The sequence below is a fragment of the Perognathus longimembris genome, chromosome 2 (genome assembly GCF_023159225.1).
Source record: "Perognathus longimembris pacificus isolate PPM17 chromosome 2, ASM2315922v1, whole genome shotgun sequence".
Classification (NCBI taxonomy): domain Eukaryota; kingdom Metazoa; phylum Chordata; class Mammalia; order Rodentia; family Heteromyidae; genus Perognathus; species Perognathus longimembris.
In genome coordinates, this window is record NC_063162.1 from 102119473 (window position 1) to 102141368 (window position 21896).

The following is a 21896-nucleotide window of genomic DNA, read 5'->3' on the forward strand; positions in this document are numbered from 1 at the left end:
ATAATTTTTTATTGGTCATTTGTAATTCTTTTAGAAATGTTCAATTCACTTGCCCACTTGGATATTAGTTCTTGGGATGTTTAAAAAAATTGGATATTGCCAATTGGATACTAGTTCTTGGGATGTTTAAAAAAAAATTTTAGCTCTTTACATTTTCTGGATATCCCATCTCAGATGAATCGCTGTAGGCTGGCTGTTTCCTTTTATTTCTTTTTTTTAATGGGTTTGAGTTCAGGACCTTATGCCTGCTATCCGTGGATAGGTGCTCTACTACTTGAGGCATGATCCCAGCCCTTTTGCTTTTATTTTCCAACTAATGCCTAGAGATAGCCTCAAACTCAAACCCAAGAGTCCTCTGCTAAGATAGTCTCATGTGAACTCTTGTCCCAGCTAGCCACCTCTTCCTGCATAGATGGAAATGTAGACTTGGACCACTAAGCTCTGCTGTAGGCTGTTTCTTCTTTGATAAGCTTTCCTCAAAGCTTTTTAATGTGAAACAATCCCATTTGTCTCCCCTCTCCCCCAATGCTAGGGTTTAAACTCAGGGCCTTGTACTTGCTCAGCTTGCTTAGTCTGCTGGCATTCTATCACTTGAGCCAGTCCTCCATTCAGACTTTGCTGTGGGGAGGGGTTGATTATTTTGAAGTCTCATACTTTTAGCCTGGTCTGGCTTTAAACTGTGATCCTCTAGATCTCAACTTCAAGGATTAATAAGGCCTGAGCTACTGGTAACTGACTACATTTATCAGTCTTGCTTATTTCCTGAACTATTAGAGTCCTATTCAGAAAGTCTATCTTGAAGTCTTTTTCAGTAATAATTTTAAGTCTTACATTAGGTCTTAGCTCCATTTTGAACTGATTTTTGTACACGGTGATAGAGATCTACTTTCAGTCTTTTAAATGTGGATGTTCAGTTTCCCTGCACCTTATTGAAGAGGCTAGCTTACCTCCAACATTTCTGGCATCTTTGTCAAAAGTCAGGTAGTTTATAGCTGTGTGTGCCTAGTTCTGAATTCTTATATACTATTTCATTAGTCTAACATGACTGCCTTAAAAAAATGATTCTGGGGTTTAAACTCAGCCAGCCTCACAATTGCTTCGCTTCGCTTGCTTGGCTGGTGTTCCACCACTTGAGCTATGCCTCTAGGCTGATTTTAAAGATGGAATCTCAAGGATTTTTTTCTTTTTCTTTTTTTTTTTTTGGTGTACAGGACCTGGGGCTTGAACTCAGGGCCTAGGTTCAGTCCCTGAGCTTTGGTGCTAGCACTCTACCACTTGAGCCACTGTTCTGCTTCTGGCCTTTTGATGATTAATTGAAGAAAAGAGTCTCATAGACCTTCCTGCCCAGGCTGGCTTCAAACCGTGATCCTCAGATCTCAGCTTCCCCAGAAGCTAGGGTTATGTTCATGAGCCACTGGTACCTGGCTCAACATGATTTCTGTAGCAATACCATTCTGGTTTTGATTTTTTTCTCCCATGGCTTGTTGTATAATAGGCAGTTTCTTACTCAGTTTAAAAATAATAACAGGCTATGTTTGTGTGTGTATGTGCACATGTGTACCTGCACTCTCTACACCTGAGTTTTTTCTGCTGAAGGCTAGCACTCTAGTCACAACTCCACTTCTGGCTTTTTGATGGTTAATTGGAGATAAGTCTCATGGACTTTCCTGCCTCCTGCCTGGGCAGGCTCCAAACTGCAGTCCTCAGATTTGCCTCCTGAGTGGTTAGGGATTATAGACATGAGCCACCAATGCCCAGCTCTACATTTTCTTAATACACCTTTTCTTGTGGACTCTGCAGTTAGGTAGTAAAGATTCCTGTATATATATATAACATATATATATATACACATATATGTGTGTATATATATACATATATATGATATATATATATATATATATATGCTGTGAGCCAGGTGCCAACGTCTCACCCATGTAACCATAGCTACTCAGGAGGCTGAAATGAGGATGGCAGTTCAAAGCCAGCCCAGGCAGGAAAGTCCATGGGTCTCATCTCCAATATAGCTACTTGAGAAAGCCAGAAGTGGCACTGTGACTCAAGTAGTAGAATGCTAGCCTTGAGCAAAAGAAGCTCAAAGAAAGCACCCAGGCCCTAGAACCAGCTAAATTAGTATATTCTGTGGCCTGTGGCTTATACGTAGTATAATTCTAACTACTCAGGAGGCTGAGATCTGAGGATTTAGGGTCAAAGTCTACCCACACAGGAAAGTCCTTGAGACTCTTACCTCCAGTTAACTAGCAGAAAGTAAGAAGTAGAACTGGCTGAATTGGTAGATTGTCAGCCTTGAGTGAAAAACCTAAAGGACAGAGGAAGCCCCAATACTGGCACATACACACAAAAAAGGTATGCCATGCAGCCTACTTTCCTGTATTTATACTACTTACTAGCTAATTAAAGGCACATTACCCTCTGTATGCCTCCATTTGCCTATCTATAAAATTCAAAATAGAAGAACTGACATCACTGAATACAAAAATTAGAGTAAAAGTCCATGAGACAGAATGCAGTACATCATACACACTCCATAAGTGTTAGTCATTATTAATATTTAATAGTATCTAATGTACTTAACAGGCTAGAGGAGAGAGGGTGGTGCTGAGGGCTGAGAAATAGAGCTTCAGGCATACAAGCCCTCCATAGCATTCCTTTAGAAATCTTAAGATTTCTTTGCAGGTGTGGCTCATGCCTGTAATCCTAGCTACTCAGGAAGCTAAGATCGCGGAATCACAGTTTAAAGTCAGCCCCGGCAGGAAAGTCTGTGAAACTCTTTATCTCCAAAAAGCCAGAAGTAGAGCTGTGGCTCAAGGGGTAGAGCCCTAGTCATGAGCCAAAAAACTCAAAGACAATATACTCAGGTCCTGAGTTCAAGCCCTAAGACTGGCACAAAAGAAAAAAAAATTGTTGTTAAATCTTAGATTTCTGATGTGTTTGATGTTCTTTTAATGATAGATATTCTCAAGGTTCATTAAAAATAGGCTGTTAAGATTGGAATAGATTTAGACAGGAATTGTTTCTTTTTCGTTCCCTGCTTTTGAGTCAGCATTATGGAATTAAGCAATTTGTAGGATAATTTCCAGTAGAAGCAACAGAAAGCTTTAATCTACTGGGTAGTAGGTTATAGAGAGTTATTTGTAGAGGAATACTGTTTTGTTTTTGAGTAAAATTCCCATAGATAAAGATACCCAATTTTTAATCTCTAAATATTGAGGGCAATATTGCTTATTTTGTGTTTAATACATAATTTGACATTTTGGGTAAGCTCCAAGTAGCAAGATGCTTTCTTTTTAACTAGATTTCTTAAGAAAATAAAACAGTACAAGTACAACCTTTTCCTTCATGAGATATATTTTTCACTGATACAAGCAGCTCTGAAACCATTATTATATTGAATTATTGTATTGAAATTGATGATGCTTCCTCAAGGACATCAGTAAAACACAAGATACTCATATTTTCTAGTAGCCTCCGTACTGTGAAATATATAGCAGAGTGCTTATGTCAATTTAGTCTCCCACCAGCAGTATCTAAGAGTTTCTGTTGCTCCATATTCTCAGATCATTACCATTGTAAGCTTGAAATACTGTCTTGGATGTTTAAATTTGTGGTTTTGGTTTTTGTTTTGTTTGTGGTTTTTGTTTTGTTTTGTTTTGTTTTTGCTATTGTAATTGGTGAGCTCTTCAACCTTTACCTGAGCATTTTGCTTGTTCTGTGTAACCATTCATATATCTTTTGCTAATTTTCTTATTGTGAGACTTCATTTTCCTATTGTTTATGGTGTTCTTTCTGGTTTTTGTTTTGTTTGGGGTTTGGGGTTTTTTGGTGCCAATCCTGGGACTTAAATCTAGGGTTCTTTCTGTATTATTAATATCTAAGCCCTTGGTGTTAGTATAGGTATACTCATCTTCTCCCTATATGTGACTTTAACTTTTATTTTTATAATGCTTAAGATTTTTTAGCATTATCTTGTTCATGTTATATGCTTTTTTATGTCTTAAATTCTCTTTTCAATGTCTTCAAGATTTCTGTTTTCTTCCAAATGTGCTTTTTGTTTCACTTTTAGATCTTTAAGCTATTGACAATATAAGCAAAATGGCACAATCATTTTAGCAGTTTCTGAAGAGTTAAACATTTCTTCCATATGATTTGCCTATTCTATGCCTATTTATTTACAGTAGTAGGCATGTCCATATAGACATGGTTCTTTTTTTTTTTTCTTGAGACAAGGTCTTTGTGTCCCAGACTGACCTTGAATTTGGAATCCTCCTAATTCAGCTTCCCTAGATTTTGGGATTATAGACATGTACTGCCACATCTGGCATAAAGATAGTCACAGCAGCTTTATTTGTATTAGTCCAAAGCTTCAGACTGCTCCAGTATTCACCAGATGAATGCATAAACAAATTATGATAGTCACAGTGAACACTAGGAATAAAAAAGGAATGAGCTTTTGATATGCCCACATGATCTCAAAAATATATAGAATAAATGCATCTCAGAAAGAATACATACTGCCATGGATCCATTTACATAAAATCATAGTACACAAACCTAACAGACCAGTGGCTGCTGGAAAGTGAGTGGGAAGGGTAGGTGGCAGTGGCAGGAGGAAATTATAGATGGTGACAAATGTGGGTTCATTTTCTTGATACAATGAGTTTCATAATGTATTTCTAGGTTTATTGTATGCTTTAGACATATACAGTTGATTTCATATCAATTATAACTAAATAAAACTGGCATAATGAATCTAGACATATTCATAATTCAACCAGCAATCACAGTTTCTATACATGCAAAAATCCATACAAATAGCAACTTAAGAAATAAGTAGGCTTTTGCTCTTTTTCTTTTTTCTTCCTCTGGTTTTTTTCTCTCTCCTTTCTCTCTTTTTCTCTTCTTTCCCCTCTGTCTCTGCATGCCTCCATTTCATGCAGGCTGGAAGTTTGTTCTCCCCCCAATAAACTCCTTTCTGCCTGAAAAAAAAAAAAGGTGTGACAATAGATGTTTTGTGGCAGTTGCTATACTGTCATGTAGGAATATAATCATCTTAGTTTGACCAGTTTATTTCAACTGGTATTTCCCACTTGTCTATTCCACAATGATGTTAATCAATTTTGGTTGGTTTTTGTTGCTGGTTTTTTGGGGGGGAGGGGCACTCCTGGGATTTGAACTCAGACCCTGGGTGCTGTCCCTGAGCTTTTTTTTTTTTTTTTTGCTCAAGGCTAGTATTCTACCCCTTGAGCCACAGCTCTACCTCTAGCAGTTTTCTTGGTAGTTTATTAGAGACAGCCTCCTGTACTTTCCTGCCTGGGCTGGCCTCGAACACTGATCCTCAGATCTCAGCCTCTTGAGTAGCTAGGATTACAGACATGAGTCACTGGCACCAAGCTTCAAATCTTATATATTATTAGAATGGACAGTGTAGTAAATTTGTAGTTACTCTATGCTGAAGTTATTTCAGCATATCAAATATGGTTTGTATGCATGTTCAAGTTTGAACACAGCAGTTCATCTGGAGAAAAGACTTGCAGATTCATTACCTTAGAAACTGCCTTGTCTGTAGCTCACAGGAACAAGGGGCTTTGCCATATGAGAACCATGAAGACATTCTGAGCATGCTAGGTTGTTTGGTAAAATAACTCGATTACATCAGTTTAAGTCTTTTTACAAAATTTATTGATCTTTCATCAGAACTGACTGAGAAGAGGGGGGCTGGGGATATGGCCTAGTGGCAAGAGTGCAAGTGACCAGTTAGCATTCTAATCACAGTACCAATCTCTAGAACCTGGGACATGCCTTGCGTTTACCTTGTCTCCATTGCACTTTATTCACTCTCCTCCATAACCGTACCTGTTTTACCTTAATTGCCTCTCAATTCTTTTTTACTTGACCATTTTTTTTCAGCTCTTTTGTTCTGATAGTCTCAACTATGTCTATCCTTGATCTTATCAGGATGTCTCTTCGTTTCATCACTCTGTCTGCATTTCTTCTGATCACCTTCACTTTTTCCTCCTTCTCTCTATTCCCTACTAAGTTTCTCTACTTCCTCACCTTCCTTGCCAAAGCTCAAGCACTCCCATTTTGTACCTCTAGCTCAGTCAACTCTGTACATCTAGGTTGTAGAAGGTTTCAGGGGGGAAAAATCACCCCTCTATGCTGACTCTTATGTGTGCAACTATGAGGTTTTGCTAGGCCTCCTAATCACTGCTTGGGCAGCTCTCACCCATTCTTCATTACATGTATTAATTTCCTGAAGCTGCTGGAACAAACTGCTACAAATTTAGCAGCTTATTCTTAATGGTCCATATTTTCAGTTGCACTTAGCAAAAGAAAGAAATGCATTTATTCCAACTTTGGGAAGCTGAAGTCCTCCCTTTATTTTAGTTGCAAAGTATATGTTTAAATTTAAGATAGAGAAAAAACTTCACATAGAAGATGGCTGCTACCTGTGTCTCCGTCATTGTTTCCTGTGCAGCACAATAGCCATAGGTGCTTGAATGATCACCAGTATGGAAATCATTTTGACACTGATCTTCCCTTTTCTAATATTCAATCTGTAGTTTCATTTTAAATCATAAGTTATGTTCATGCTCTTGATTTTATGCATGACCTGAGAGGAAATAAGTAGAATTTGTTAAGTATGGAACATCAGTATTAGAGATACAACTTCCTCACTTCATATTTATAGTTTCTGAAGTGCAGTGAGCTGGACAGAGTAATATCCAGGCTAGGCTCAAAGAAGAAGTACAGCTGAACTCCCAACTCAGGCCTCACACACACACACACGCATACACACACTATAAGACATTTTCTTTGCATGGGATTTTTAAATATATTTTTACTGTTTTTCTTTTTTTTTGTATTTCCTTTGTTGGTACTGTGGATCAAACTCAGGATGTTGTAATCGCTAAGCAAGTACTTTGCCACTGAACTACATACATTAGAGCCCTGCTTGAGACTTTAAGACTAAATTCTCTAAACCAAAAAGGAAATCTTTTGGTTGCAAACAATAGACAAATCCTCTAGTAGCTTAGATGAAGGTTTTGCCTGCATCATGCAGCCAAATTAAGTGAATCCAGACATCTACACCCCTCCATATGTGCCCAGAGGCCAACTGTGATGTTACTGCTGAGATTCAATGAGGACCATTGGATTTGAAAGTGTGGCTGCGACTTTGTCCAGGGTTATTTCAATGGAATTCTAGGACAACCTATGTTGGGGTTCAGCTTTGGCCTTGAGGGGGAAGGGCAGAGGAGAGCGCTCCCGAGACGCTGCCCTTCCCCCAGCCCTGGGGGAATGGGGAAGCAGGCCACAATTCTCTGGGTCCGGAACCAGAAGAACTGGCTTTGCGACCAGCCCCCCAACTTTCTCGACAGCCCATGTGCTTCCCATCTTTGCGGGCTTTGCCCATGGGGTGGTGCCATCCAGGTGACGTTAGCTCATGAGGGGGTCTTATGACAAGCTCGCCAGCCTATCGCCAGCTCTTGGTCAATCACCCCTTTTTTCGTCACCCCTGCTATATCAACTGTTAGCCACTCCCTTATTAAATCAGCTTTGCTCTTGAAGCGTCTCCGAGACTCCGCGTATGCCTGGCTTCCTTCATGGGTAAGGAGGGAGGATAAGCGATCTCGTTCGGCCGCGTGCACCTGAGGTCTTTCCTGAGCCCCCCACTCCACTCTGGCCTTACCTGCGGGTCGGGTGACCAGGGGAGAAGGGTGAGAAAGGGAGCGATTAGAGTAGAGTAGAGCCTGACCCCCCGTGCCAGGGGAGGCCACCCAAGCCCGGCAAACCTAGAGATGTCCAGCAGAGTAATCTGAGGTGAGAGAGTGAAAACCAGGAAACAGTGATTTTTTTTTTTTTAGGCACTCCACTATAAGTGGAAGCAGAGAAGGGAGTTCATGGCTGACAGAAGATGTGTGGTCAACCGGATGCTTCTGTGTGCTAAAGAGTTATGCTATTAAAATCTTAATGACTGAGAGTGTTTTAAGCTGAGATAATAGATTCACTTCAAAATTGAAACTGTTACTGATAGAAGAAGGACAGAGGATGATTATCTTGAGAGAAGAGGAAGGAAGGAAATTTGGTGCTCAAAAGGAAAGGTGGATCCTGGTGAAAGCTTACACCTGTAATCCTAGCTACTCAGGAAACAGATCTGAGGATCACGATTCCAAGCCAGCCTGGGCAGAGAAGTCCATTAGACTTATATCCAATTAACCAACAAAAAGCTAGAAGTGGAGGTGTGGTTCAATTGATAGAGTGCCAGCCTTGAGTGGCAAAATAAAAAATTTAAAAAAAAAAGAGGTAGTGCACAGGCCAAGCCCCAACACCGGCACCAAAGTAAAACAACAACAAAAAAGTGAACAGTAGAATGGACACTTGAAGGAGTATGAGGGTATTGGCATAAAGCTTATGTAGGCAGTGGGAGTGATGGCAGATGTGTGCAGGTGGAGAAAGCGCGTGGAGTGCAGGTGGGAAGGAAGATCCACTGTGAGTGATGGGGGAAGCACCATGCATTAGCAGGACTAGGATGATGCAGTGGCAGGAGCTGATGAAGAAGTGCTTATAAGGGGTCTGACCATCACCCGGCAGGACCAGCAGAAACAAGGTTGAATCTCACACAGAAAAACCTGAAACTAGGGAACAAACTAGGATCTGTGATGCCAAGTGGGAACTCTCGAGAACACAAATGGACAGCTTGCATCCCACCCTGTCTCTGTGCTTTCTCAGCGGCACAAGTCAGCTGCAGAAGCTGTTTGCGCCCTTCACTGTAGAGCTGCACGTGCCAGGCTCGGGACTCAGGAACGAGGAACGAGATCTGGCAGCTGTGGGAGCTGCACGCCAGAAGCCAGCTTCACATCCCCATGAGCCAGCAGATCGGCCACAACACACATGAGCAGCTGCAGAACCAGCACGATATCCTGGCAGCTACTTCACTGCTAGCATCCAAATCTCACACCAAGTTTTCTTGAGGCCTTTGCCAAGAGCAAGGGACAGGAATTCTGGGAAATGTAGTTGAAACGTAACCAAGTTAACACATCTTAAAATCGCAATCTGTAACAGCAATGGAACCAGTGTAGCCAGATAGGAACTAGCTTGGGGAAAGCATATTTTAAATGAAACGTAAGTGGGCATTAACTCATGATATTCCCCACATTTGTCTGGAAACAGCCTATTACCTGACTTATTAGTTTCCTGGGCTTAGTAAAGTGCTTTCAAAATGACTGTATCTCCTTGTTTTCACCCTCTCACTTCAGATTACTCTGCTCAACTTCTCTAGATGGTCCTAGAATTCCACTGAAATAACCCTGGACACAGTCACATTAAGAGATAATGGTCTTAGGAAAGTGCTTTCAAAGTCTAGGTGCTGGTGGCTCAAGCCTATAATCCTAGCTACTCAGGAGGCTAAGATCTGAGAATTGCAATTCAAAGCCAGCCTGGGCAGAAATTAATTAGCAAAAAGCCAGAAATGGAGGTATGGCCTAAGTATAAGAATGCCAATCTTAAGCCAAGAGCCAAGTGAGAGAGTGAGACACTGAGTTAAAGTGAAACAACAACAAAGAAAAAATAGGTGAAAGAACATCAATGGCAAGAGCAATGAAATGATCAAAAGGTGGAAGAGGAAGAGTGAACAGGAAACATTGTTGTAGGGGACTTTGAAAGGATCTAGCCTTAAATAAAACAAACCTCTACAACAAAACTCATGGTAAGAAAATACTGGAAATTTTTCCTTTAAAGTTGGAGCCAGGGGCTGGGGATATAGCCTAGTGGCAAGAGTGCCTGCCTCGGATACACGAGGCCCTAGGTTCGATTCCCCAGCACCACATATACAGAAAACGGCCAGAAGCGGCGCTGTGGCTCAAGTGGCAGAGTGCTAGCCTTGAGCAGGAAGAAGCCAGGGACAGTGCTCAGGCCCTGAGTTCAAGGCCCAGGACTGGCCAAAAAAAAAAAAAAAAAAAAAAAGTTGGAGCCAAAGTAAAGATGCCTGGTTCATTATTCCTCCTCAGTGTTTTAAAGAGATGTACTTAACACTACATTAGTTCAAGAAAAACAAACTAAACACATAGGAATTGTAAAGAAAACCATAACACATTATTTGTAGCCAGGTGCTGGTGGCTCATGCTTGTAATCCTAGCTACTCAGGAGACAGAGACCTGAGGATCACAGTTCAAAGCCTGCCCAGGCAGAAAAGCCTGTGAGACTCTTATCTCCATTAAACTACTCAGAAAAAGCTGGAAGTGGTGCTGTGGCTCAAATGGTAGAGCATTAGCCTTGAGCACACAGGTCCTGAGTTCAAGCCCCAGTACCTGCAAAAAAAAACCCACATTATTTGTGATTGGTATGACTATCTACATAGAAATCCCCAAGGAATTTAAAAATAAAAATATAAAAGAAGACTGATAATTATCAATATAAAATTTTAATTTCATTTCCATATACTATGAGAAAATATAATTTATGTTAAAATGAACATTAATATTATTGGTGTGGAGCATCATAAAACTAAAAGTTGTAAGGGGAAACCTTAAGAATGATGTGTAAACTAAGTGAAGTGAGCCAGACCCAAAGAAACATGGACTATATGGTCTCCCTTATAAGGAATAATTAGTACAGGTTTTGACAAGTCACAGCAGAGGATCACAGGAGCCCAATAGCTATACCCTTATGAACTCATAAGATAATGCTAAGTGAAATGAACTCCATGTTATGGAAATGATTGTTATATCACAGTTGTAACTACTTTCAACGTGCCATATGTAACTGTAGCCTCTATTATTGATGATATTCCTGTATCACCTTCCTGTGGTTGTACCTACACTATCTCTGTATCTTATCTGAGTATATTGGAAACCGTGTATACTGGTATTAGAACTAGGAAATTGGAAGGGAATACCAAAATCAAGAGACACAGGGTAAAAAAAGACAAACAACTACAAAAGCAATACTTACAAACTGTTTGGTGAAAATGAACAACTGAACAACTCATGGTGGGGGAGGGAAAGGGGGAGGGGGAGGGGGGAATGAGGGATGAGGTAACAATACAAGAAATATATCCAATGCCTAATGTATGAAACTGTAACCTCTCTGTAATTCAGTTTGATAATAAAAATATTAAAAAAAGAATGATGTATAAAATCAACACATTTAAAATTACAAAATTATAGTTCAAAAAGTATTTAATGGAGAAATATTCCATCTTTATGACTAGATAAGTATCACAATTTTCTCCAAATTGATACATAAATACATTTCATTACATTTAAACCCCAAAAAAAAGTTTTTCATAGAATACAAGAAGTTGATTTTAATATATGTAGAGGAGCAGTGATTTATCCAGCAGATATGATCTGTCACAAAATTTTAGTGATTAAGATAAACTGTTATCAGTACAAAAATAAACTGCCCTATAAAGAGTAGAAAATCTAGAAGTATACTAATGCACATTTGGAATTTTAAGACTCTAGAAGTAGAGAATTTCAGAAATTGTGGAGAATTTTAATTTTCTAGAAGTAGAGAACTGGGGGATTAGAAGACTAAGTAACAGCTGGGACTGATAAATTACCCACGTGAAAAATGAAATCAGGTCTTACTTCAATTCAGATATAAAAAAGAAACCTAGAAGGATAAGAGTCTCAATGCCAAAAACAAACTATAACTTTTCATGAAAAACATAAATCAGTTTCCTTCTAATCTTAGGATAGGGAAGGATTTCCCAAGTGAGACACAAAAATAAGCCAAGCATTAAGAGATAATATTCACCAAGTGTTAGTGGCTTGTGCTTATAGTCTTAGCTACTTGGGAGACAGATTCAGAGGATTGTGGTGTGACACTAGGTCAAGCAGAAAACCACTAGGCTCTATTTCCAAAATAGCCAGCAAAAACCGCCTCAAGTGGTTGAAGTGCTCAAGCTGAACAAGCAAGCTGAACAAACAGGAGGCCCTGGGTTCAAATTGTAGTACCACCAACATACACACACACAAACACACAAAACCAAGCACATAGAAAAGTAAATACACACAGCTAATGTGTAAGAAGCACTACTCATTATCAGGGAAATGCCAATCAGAACCACACAGAGATAACAATTTACATATAGTTATAAAAATTAAGGCTGACAAAAGTTTGAAGAGAACTTGATATCATTTCACTGCTGGTAAGAGGGTAAATTAGTGTAACTGTTTGGAAAAATCATTTGTCATTATCTTGTAAAACTGTTCATCTGTAAGACTCAATAATTCCATATCTTTTTGCCCAAGAGAAACATTAGCACCTGTGTATTATAAAATAGGTAGATGAATATTCATAGCTGAAAATATTTTCTTGGAAAAAAAATAGAAACAATCCAAATAGTTACTAGCAGGAGAAAATGGAAATGTATTTCAGTGGAGTCACACAGTATACAAGAGGTGAAAATTAATGAGTTACTGAAATATATCAACATGGATTATCTCAGAAACAATAGTGAATGAAAACAAGAAGATACAGAAAAATGTAGTGAAATACTATTTTTACTCGCTGAGAAAACCCCATTATATGTGACTTAGTAAACTCATTTTTAAAAAGCAAGAAAATAGAGATAAGCCTGTTAGTACATGCCTGTAATTCCAGCTACTCAGGTGACACAGGTAGGAGGATCACAGGTCAAAGACCAGTTCTGGCAAAGTCAGTGAGACCCTACTACAAAACAAAATAAATTTTATTTAGGGGCAGTGGCAGAGCTTGTACTTAGGAAGAGGATGTTAGGGAAGAGCAACTTCAGTCATGGCCTGAGCTGTCCCCACTTTGTGTCCCCCCACTTCACCTCCCCCCAGTTTGGGTTCTCTGCCTGTCTAGGCACAATGGTTGCCACCCCTCCCCCACCATGGCCTTTAGGAAAACAGCAACAGGGCAGGTCTCTGTGCAGTCCTTGTCAACTCTGTGTCTAAAGAGATTTTGCTATTTTCCCTGCACTTCTCCCTTTCTTTGTTTTTGTCTTTCTTTTGCTAGAAAAAAAAAATCAAGTTCTCACTATGTACTATTATTTTATTTTTGATTCTGGTCCTAGGCCTTCAACTCAGGGCCTGTGCTCTGTCTGTAGGCTTTTTTGTTCAAGACAAGCACTGTACCAGATTTTTAGTGGATAAGTCTCATGGACTTTACTGCCAAGACTAGCTTTGAACTGCAGTCCTCAGATCTCAGCCTCCCTAGTAGCTAGGATTATAGGCATGAGTCATTGGCATCTGGCTTAAGTATTTTTGTAAAAGTGGTGAAGAATTGAGGCATAACTCAAATAGTAGCTAACTTACCTAAACAAGCTTGAGGCCCTAGGTCCAATTCTCAGTACCACAAAGAGAAGAAAGAAGAAACAAAGAACTGAGTGCTGGCACAGACAGTACTTAGTAGCCTGGAGGGTGAGGCAGGAAGACAAGTTCAGCACCAGCCTGGGCTACATAGCAAGTTCCAGAGGAGCCTAGGAAATACAGTGAGATGCTGTTTAAAAAAAAAAAAAAAAGCAGTGGAAGAACACATTTAGAAGAACACGCTAAGGACTCACTCTTGGGTCTCATCAGGTGTCCATTATTAGATTAAAGTAAAAAAGAAAAGTTACAAAGGCCATCCATGAAATAATGGTAGTGTGCTACAAACCAAGAGTTTCTATTTTCAGGGGCCCATGCCCTGTAATCCTAGCTACTCATGATTTAGAGATCTGAGGAAAGAGATTCAAATCCAATTGGGGCAGCAAAGTTCATGGGACTCTTATCGCCAATTAACCTGCAAAAAGCCATAAGTGGAGCTGTGGCTCAAGTAGTAGAGCACTAATCTTGAGCAAAGAAAAGCTAAGAGACAATGCCCAGGCCTTGAATTCAAGCTCCAGGACTCTCTCTCTCTCTCTCTCTCTCTCTCTCTCTCTCTCTCTCTCTCTCTCTCTCTCTCTCTCTCTCTCTCTCTCACAGACACACACACACACACACACACACACACACACAGAGTTGGAGTCCACCATGAGAACAGTAATAAGCATTTTTCCTTAATCCTGCCACCCAAATGCAGCCAGCACCACCACTTAGAAGTCTTAGCTGATGTCCCAGAGCTGCCTTCAAGGCTTCCCTGGGGCCTGGGAGGGGAGGAAGTCCTGTCAACACTCTGTCAAGGAGGCACTGTGGGCTTCCAGCTCTAAGGCCAGCAAGATTTTGAAAATCTTGGCTGGGCACTACAGGAAAGAAATAAAAGTAGAGGGTCACTTTCCATTTGTTCATTTAAAACCATCTAGTTTCAAAAGGCTCTTTTTAGTTCTAAGGGGAAACAAACACAAATGAGAGCCCTGAAAAGTAAATGTTTATGCTAAGTGTTGGTTTTTGCTTGGAGTCACATTTATATTTTAATGGGCTTTGCATTTATCTCTGTGGGATACCTTATTAAAGATTTCTTTCTAACTTTATATTGTCCTCATTTTCCACATAGCAACTTCTCATAGTGGGGGGTGGGGGGTGGTTATTGTTTAGAAGGTTAAAGCTTTTGTGCTTCTTTACTATACTTTTGTTTTGTGTTAAGATAGAGCCTCACTATGTAGACTAGCCTGGTCTCAAATTCAAGAACCTCGTGACTCTGTCTCCTGAATGCTGGTATTATAGGCATATACCACCATATCCAGCTTGTGACTATCCATCTCAGAGGTAGAGTTTTATAGATGGTTATTTGTTATTAAGAAAAATATTAAGAATAGGAAGAAACTTCATTCTGTCCGTCTTTCCGGTGTCTCTAAACTAGCTGTGCATTATGATTGTCTTGATTCCTTACCTGTTGAACTTGAAGACAGACACCAACCTTCCTCATCTCTGGGTTAGTGGCCCCCATAGATAGCCACAGTCAGCAGGCAGGAATAACTAGGATTCCAGAGGTAACAGGAGGCCCTTGAGATGTCACATGGTAGGTATCTTCCTACTTTCCTAGCACCTGGAGTGTGAGCTTACTATTTACAAATGGCATAAAGTTTTAAGTTGTTTTTTTTTGTTTTTTTGGCCAGTCCTGGGCCTTGGACTCAGGGCCTGAGCACTGTTCCTGGCTTCTTCCCGCTCAAGGCTAGCACTCTGCCACTTGAGCCACAGCGCCACTTCTGGCTGTTTTCTGTATATGTGGTGCTGGGGAATCGAACCTAGGGCCTCGTGTATCCGAGGCAGGCACTCTTGCCACTAGGCTATATCCCCAGCCCTAAAGTTATTTTATCTTCACATTTCTGACAGAAATGATTGAATCAGATCAGTGTTTAAATGTCAAGTCCTTCATGAGGAATGTAGATCCAAGTCTATGACTTTGTTCTCATGATGAAAAAATAGAGAACCCCCCAAAAATATAGAACTCATCTTTGAAGTCACCTGTTTTATAATCTACCCCTAATTTGTGTGATAGATTCTAGAACAAATCCATGATTACTGAGGCCTATCTGTTCTGAAATATTAAGGTGTCAATTAAAAAACAGGAAATATACATCAGGGCTTCACTTTATGCCAGATATTTCATAAAAAGGTGCCTGGGAAACATTTGTCCCTGTTACTCCACATTATCATTTAAAGGCACTTTATCATTTTTTCCTCTAGTTGATCACCTTTGGAGGTAGCTCTCCCCAAATGTCAGCTGGAAATATTTTTGCCCTTCAGCTTCTCTGACAAGTAAGTTAGCAATTTGCACACAAATCCTTCAGCATCATTAGGAATCGAAAGCTGAAAGGAATTCCATTACAATTGGCCTTCTGGGCAAGCTGGCCTGGAGTTTTCCACTAGGCAGTTTTCTCTGGAGGGCAGCAAACCCCTGGGAACCCAGCTCCCCAGTTCTCCCTGAGTTCCTGTCATTGTCTTTCAGGAAGCAGGGAGATGTATCCCCAAAATCTTTATCTTGCATTTTCCAGGAGGAATAGAAGGAAGATCTAAAATAGTTAGGTCTGGCATCCTAATCTCAGTGGATTGCATTTGCCAGCAATTTGTAAAATGTGTTTTTCAAGGATAAGAAATTTAGGCTTGGGGCCAAAGCTCACATCTGTCATCAGCAAGAAGACACATGATCATGTTAGCCTATTGCTACGCTCTGTTTACCTTTGTGTTGAACCAGGAGGGCCAGGCCTTCTAGCAGCCTAGCACTGCCAGGAGTCCTTCCTTGCCTCCTTCCAAACAGGACCTTCACAAGTCTGCCCTTTGAGCAAACGTGACCAGAGCGATCTCTTAAGGAGGTGAAACTTCAAACCACACTCCCTTAGGCCTGGAGAATGTCTACGAGCTTACCTGCTTACTTACCATGTACTGCTGACTATCTCTGAGGGAGGCAAGAGCCCTTCGGTGGAGTCTGATGTGTACTCATTATGCAAACTTGGAGCAGATATCAGCTGCTGTTAGGGGCCCTGCAGGAAGGTGTGCTACGCCAGGCTTCCTGTTTCCTGTAGAATGAGCACAGTAGTACAGAAAGGTCAGAGCTGGGGAGGAGTTAAGGTGTGGCCGGGGGCGACAGCATTGGCAGCATACACCCCCCCACACACACACACTCCTTCTTGCTTTCTCCTCACAATGGAGCAGTATGTGATTCTGTCAACAGTGGCAGATGAGGGCCAGTGAATATTCTCTTCAGAAACTGGGACCCTTACTCAGGAGTTTTGTCTTGGGAACTGATTTTGATGGAAAATTATGAACTTCAAGACAAGGAGCTTTACTAAGCAAACAGGTGGAAAACAAGGCAAACTCTAGTTATATAATCTGTGGGTACTTTGCAGGAGATGCTCTGAATGTTTGGACAATGAGAGTGTTTTGGTTTGGGCTCAATTTCATCTTAGGGTAAATATTCCCTTTGTTCTGACACCTGGCAGCTTCTGTCAGCCCCGCTGCTACACTGTTCCATCAACTGAGCCTGGAGATCTGAGATTGGCCTGTGAAACTTGGGTCACTGGTGCCTAGATTTTCTTCCAAACTTGATTCATTAATGGATTTCTCTAGATAAGGATGGATTCTATCACACATTCTCTTTTCAAGACAGGTATCCATCTTTTGAGTTTTTGTTTTTATGAAACGCCACAGCTTATGAAAAAATACAAGGCTTGAAAAAAGGCAGTGCTTCTGTTCTTTTTAATCAAGCCATTCATTGATACAGTATTTGTCTCTGACTTTCCCATAGGTTTCCCCCCACACCCCCCGCCCCCACCCAATCTGTCCTGCCTCAGCCCTAACTCCTTGGGGAAATACACAAAGCAAATAGCTCCCAGAAGGTGGAACATGTGTTCGAATGGCCCTCCGCTCATCCCCCCCCCACTTCTCAAACAAATACCCAGGAGGAAAGGTTGTGTGGCAGGGGTGGGGTGAGTCAGATTAGAGGCTACAGATGCAGAATGTCACTCTCTCCCTAATTCTGCTCAGAGCTACAAAGGAAAGACTATCTTTTAATTTGAAAGATTGGGTGAAACAGCACTCTTTTTTTTTCTTTTTTTGGCCAGTCCTGGGGCTTGAACTCAGGGCCTGAGCACTGTCCCTGGCTTCTTTTTGCTCAAGGCTAGCACTCTGCCACTTGAGCCACAGCGCCCCTTCTGGCCATTTTCTTTATATGTGGTGCTGGGGAATTGAACCCAGGGCCTCATGTATACGAGGCAAGCACTCTTGCCACTAGGCCATATCCCCAGCCCAAAACAGCACTCTTTTAAGACAAACTTTTCTTTTCTGAAATTGAGTCCACATTGTCTGTGTCCAAGAAGCAATGGCCAGAGAGCACTAGCCATTCCTGCAGGCCTTCAGTCTCTCATCCCACCAGCACATCTTCCATGTGGCACCCCCAAAAGACAGTTCCCTCTGGGGAGTTCTCAGTCCAGCTATGAGGAAACAAGTCAATGAGGGTACTGGATGTAAAAGCTGATGCTCTGGATAAGGATTAGCAAGGGCTGCTAGGGGACCACAGAGAAAGGCCCCTGGCCCAATCTGAGTGAAGTTGAAGAGAGGTGGTAGAACTGGGATTGGTAGAGCAATCATGACCCACTCACATCCCTGCCTTCCAAAAGTTAGAGATGACCCTAAATCGTTCTGGCTACTGGGTCCAAATATCCTTTCAGAGACAAAGTCCAGCCACGAGGTATGAGTTGGGATTAGGTTAGGAGCCAAAACCAGCTGTTACTGGCCCTGAGGGGTTCATTGGTCGCTTGGTAAATGGGGAGCAGCACACTGGTGGCCTTGGTTATGGAATCCTGCCAACCTGGCAGGATGAGCAGGCCAGGTGGCATTGGGGCAGGTTCTCACTAGAGGAACCGCAGTGGATTCTGGCTGTGACATTTGCCCCCTTTGTTTTATAAAGGCCAGCCCCACCCTAGAAAACATTCTCCCAGCGTTCCACCCAGCAGCCCTCCCTTCCTAACAGTAGCTGGAAGACTGACTTTATTAGGGAAACCTGCCTGGGCTCCTCTCCTTCCTCACCAGACGCCACACATTGTTTTGTGCAGATGTGAACCTCAAGAGGTTCCTGCCTCCTACATACACTGCCCTTTTCAAGACCAATGCTTGTTTTTCTAACGAATTCCTGCCAACTTGAAGATGGCTTGCTGTTTATCTGTCTGTTGATTTTAACATCTGTCCACCAGCACTGAGCAATGTCTGTGTAGTGGCTTAAAGTGTGGTGTGGAGCTCCCATCAACTAAGACCAAGACCTCAGCCAGTTTGAAGATTGGGGAAACATTACCCTCAGTCCAAGGAGCTTTTTCTCAGATACTGTTTTCTTCAATTTTTATGCTATTCTCTTATTTAGATCTCATGTGTCTTACTGACTGATGGAGTTGAGTCATCTAGGAACACACACACACACACACACCCTTCATTGCTACTGTTTCAAGGGATAACTGCTCTTCTCCTGATCAGAAATTTCATATCTTCCAGAAACATCCATACAATCTGGCAGATTAATTTAGTAGCCTGCAGTCAGGTAAAATCTCAGACCCTTTTTACAGTTCTTAACTGTGAAGTTCTTGTTTGGAGCACTGCAGGTAGAGCAAACAGCACACGAAAAGACCTGGAGGCCCATGTGGGTGGTAGCAGGCCCTGGGAACTGCCAGGGGAGCAGAATAGCTGTGGCACATATTTATCATCGGCAGGGTGGCAAACAGTAGGCTTCTGAGCATATATTGTCTAGGAGTAACCTGCCCTGACTCATCTAGCAGAGCATTCTAGTGTCACCTTTTGGCGCTTTATCTTGATTTTTGTCAGGGGTTGATTGAAAACAAACAAGATCAAAGAAGTCTGAAAGACCAAGTAGGAGGCGGGTATAATCTAGGAGGAAGATGTAGCTTGATTACAACATGAGACATAGAAAAAGTGGATGAGTACGAAGGCGATTCAGGACAAGAGCCAGCAGAGCTTGATGACTGGATGTGGAGTTAAGGGAGAAGGGGTCATGGGTGGCTATTTGTGTGATTAGAGGGAGGGACATGGGGGCATATTGAGAAATAGGATGTTTGGTGGGGCAAATTTTGGCTTAATAGTCTGTAAAACTATGAAAGATCAGTCTCCTATAAGCATTGCTTGACATGGAGCCAATGGCTAGTAGTCCATTTCTGAGTCCTGAATGTGAGTCACCAGTGCTGTGTCCCAGTCCTGAAGATCACAGATTCCAAAGAAGAATGGTCACAGGGCCGTGTCTCCAGGTAGAACAGCTTCTATCTAACCTGGCCTTACCACATTTCTACAATGGCCCTTTCTACATAGTTTCACATTGTTAATTCTTCTGCCTTAAAATGCACAATCCTCCAGGTACCAGTGACTCATGCCTATAATCCTAGCTACTCAGGAGGCTGAGATCTAAGGATTGGTATTCAAAGATAGTCTGGGCAGGAAAACCTGTGAGATTCTTTCATCTCCAATTAATCATGAAAAAGCAAAGAAGTACAGCTTTGATTCCAGTGATAGAGCACTAGCTTTGAACAACAACAAAAAACCTCAGAGACAGAGTGCAGGCTTTCAATTCAAGCCCCAGAACAGGCAAACCAGAACAAAACAAAAGAAATCCATGAGTGTACATCCTTGTAAATGTTTATGCATATACTCGTGGAAATAGCCAGAGAGTTCTCTGTGATCCTTCCAAGTTTTCACTGCAAGGGAACCGCTGTTCTGATATTTGCCATCTAGAATGGTTTTTGCTGATTCTTGAACTTTATGTAAATTTCTTTTCATGTGCCTTGTTTCCCTTTGTCAACATAATGTTTATGAGGTTCTCCTTGTTGTATTTCAGATTTGCTTTTTTTTTTTTTTTTTTTTTTTTTTTGGCCAGTCCTGGGCCTTGGACCCAGGGCCTGAGCACTGTCCCTGGCTTCTTCCCGCTCAAGGCTAGCACTCTGCCACTTGAGCCACAGCGCCGCTTCTGGCCGTTTTCTGTATATGTGGTGCTGGGGAATCGAACCTAGGACCTCGTGTATCCGAGGCAGGCACTCTTGCCACTAGGCTATATCCCCAGCCCCCAGATTTGCTTTTTTAATGGCTGTAATATTTCATTATATAAATATGTCACTACTTGTCTACTATTGTACTATTGATGGCTATTTAGGTCATTTGAACTGATGCCACAATGAACTTTCTTGTGCAAATTATTGCCTTCACTCCTTCCTTCCTTCCTTCCTTCCTTCTTTCCTTCCTTCCTCTCTATCTCTGTCTCTTTCTTTTTTTGCCAGTATCAAGATTTCAACTCAAAGCTTAACAATTGCTGAGATTCCTTGTTCAGGTGGCCTCTACCACTTGAGTTATGGCTGTTGCCTCACTTTTTTGGTGATTATTAGATTTTTTATTTTATTTTTTTTTTTTTGGCCAGTCCTGGGCCTTGGACTCAGGGCCTGAGCACTGTCCCTGGCTTCTTCCCGCTCAAGGCTAGCAGCCTGCCACTTGAGCCACAGCGCCACTTCTGGCCATTTTCTGTATATGTGGTGCTGGGGAATCGAACCTAGGGCCTCGTGGATCCGAGGCAGGCACTCTTGCCACTAGGCTATATCCCCAGCCCCGATTATTAGATATTTGATGGTTACGTAGAGTCTTGAACAGTTCTCTGATTGGGCTGGCTTCAAACCATGATCTTCCAGATCTCTAGCCTTCTGAGCAGCTAGAATTACAGATATGAACCACCAGTACCCAGCTTCCAATTCTGTATGTGTGTTTGTGCACACGTAGGTGCATACATGTACACATCAGTACTAGGGTTCGAACTCAGTGTTGTGTGCTCTTACTCAACTTGGCTTGCTTTCCTGGCATTATACCACTTGAGCCATGCCTCTAGTCCATTCACTAAATTTTGTCACAGGAAAGCCATGCTGTGTATGTGTCATTACAAGACAACCTTGACAAGGCTTTGATTTTGTGACTGGTCTCAGCCTGAGACAGCCTTGAAGACTGGCAGGTCCCATTGGCTCAGAATAACATTACATCACCTCAAGTGTTTGCATTATTGGAAAAGTGATACAAATGATGTTGGACCATTATTTACTTGTTCATTAAAGACTTTTACATTCTTTTTTTTTTTTTTTTTTTTTTTTTTTTTGGCCAGTCCTGGGCCTTGGACTCAGGGCCTGAGCACTGTCCCTGGCTTCTTCCCGCTCAAGGCTAGCACTCTGCCACTTGAGCCATAGCGCCGCTTCTGGCCGTTTTCTGTATATGTGGTGCTGGGGAATCGAACCTAGGGCCTCGTGTATCCGAGGCAGGCACGCTTGCCACTAGGCTATATCCCCAGCCCATTAAAGACTTTTACATTCTTGACAAGGGTTGGGTGACAGAGTTGGGACAGGATGTAAATAGATGGAACCAACCTCATGGCATCGAGTCTGTACATGCAGCACATAGGTCCCCAGTGGAGGAGGTGTCCTGTGTCACTTTCACTTCTGCAGGTCATGCTCATGCTACAAACCATTG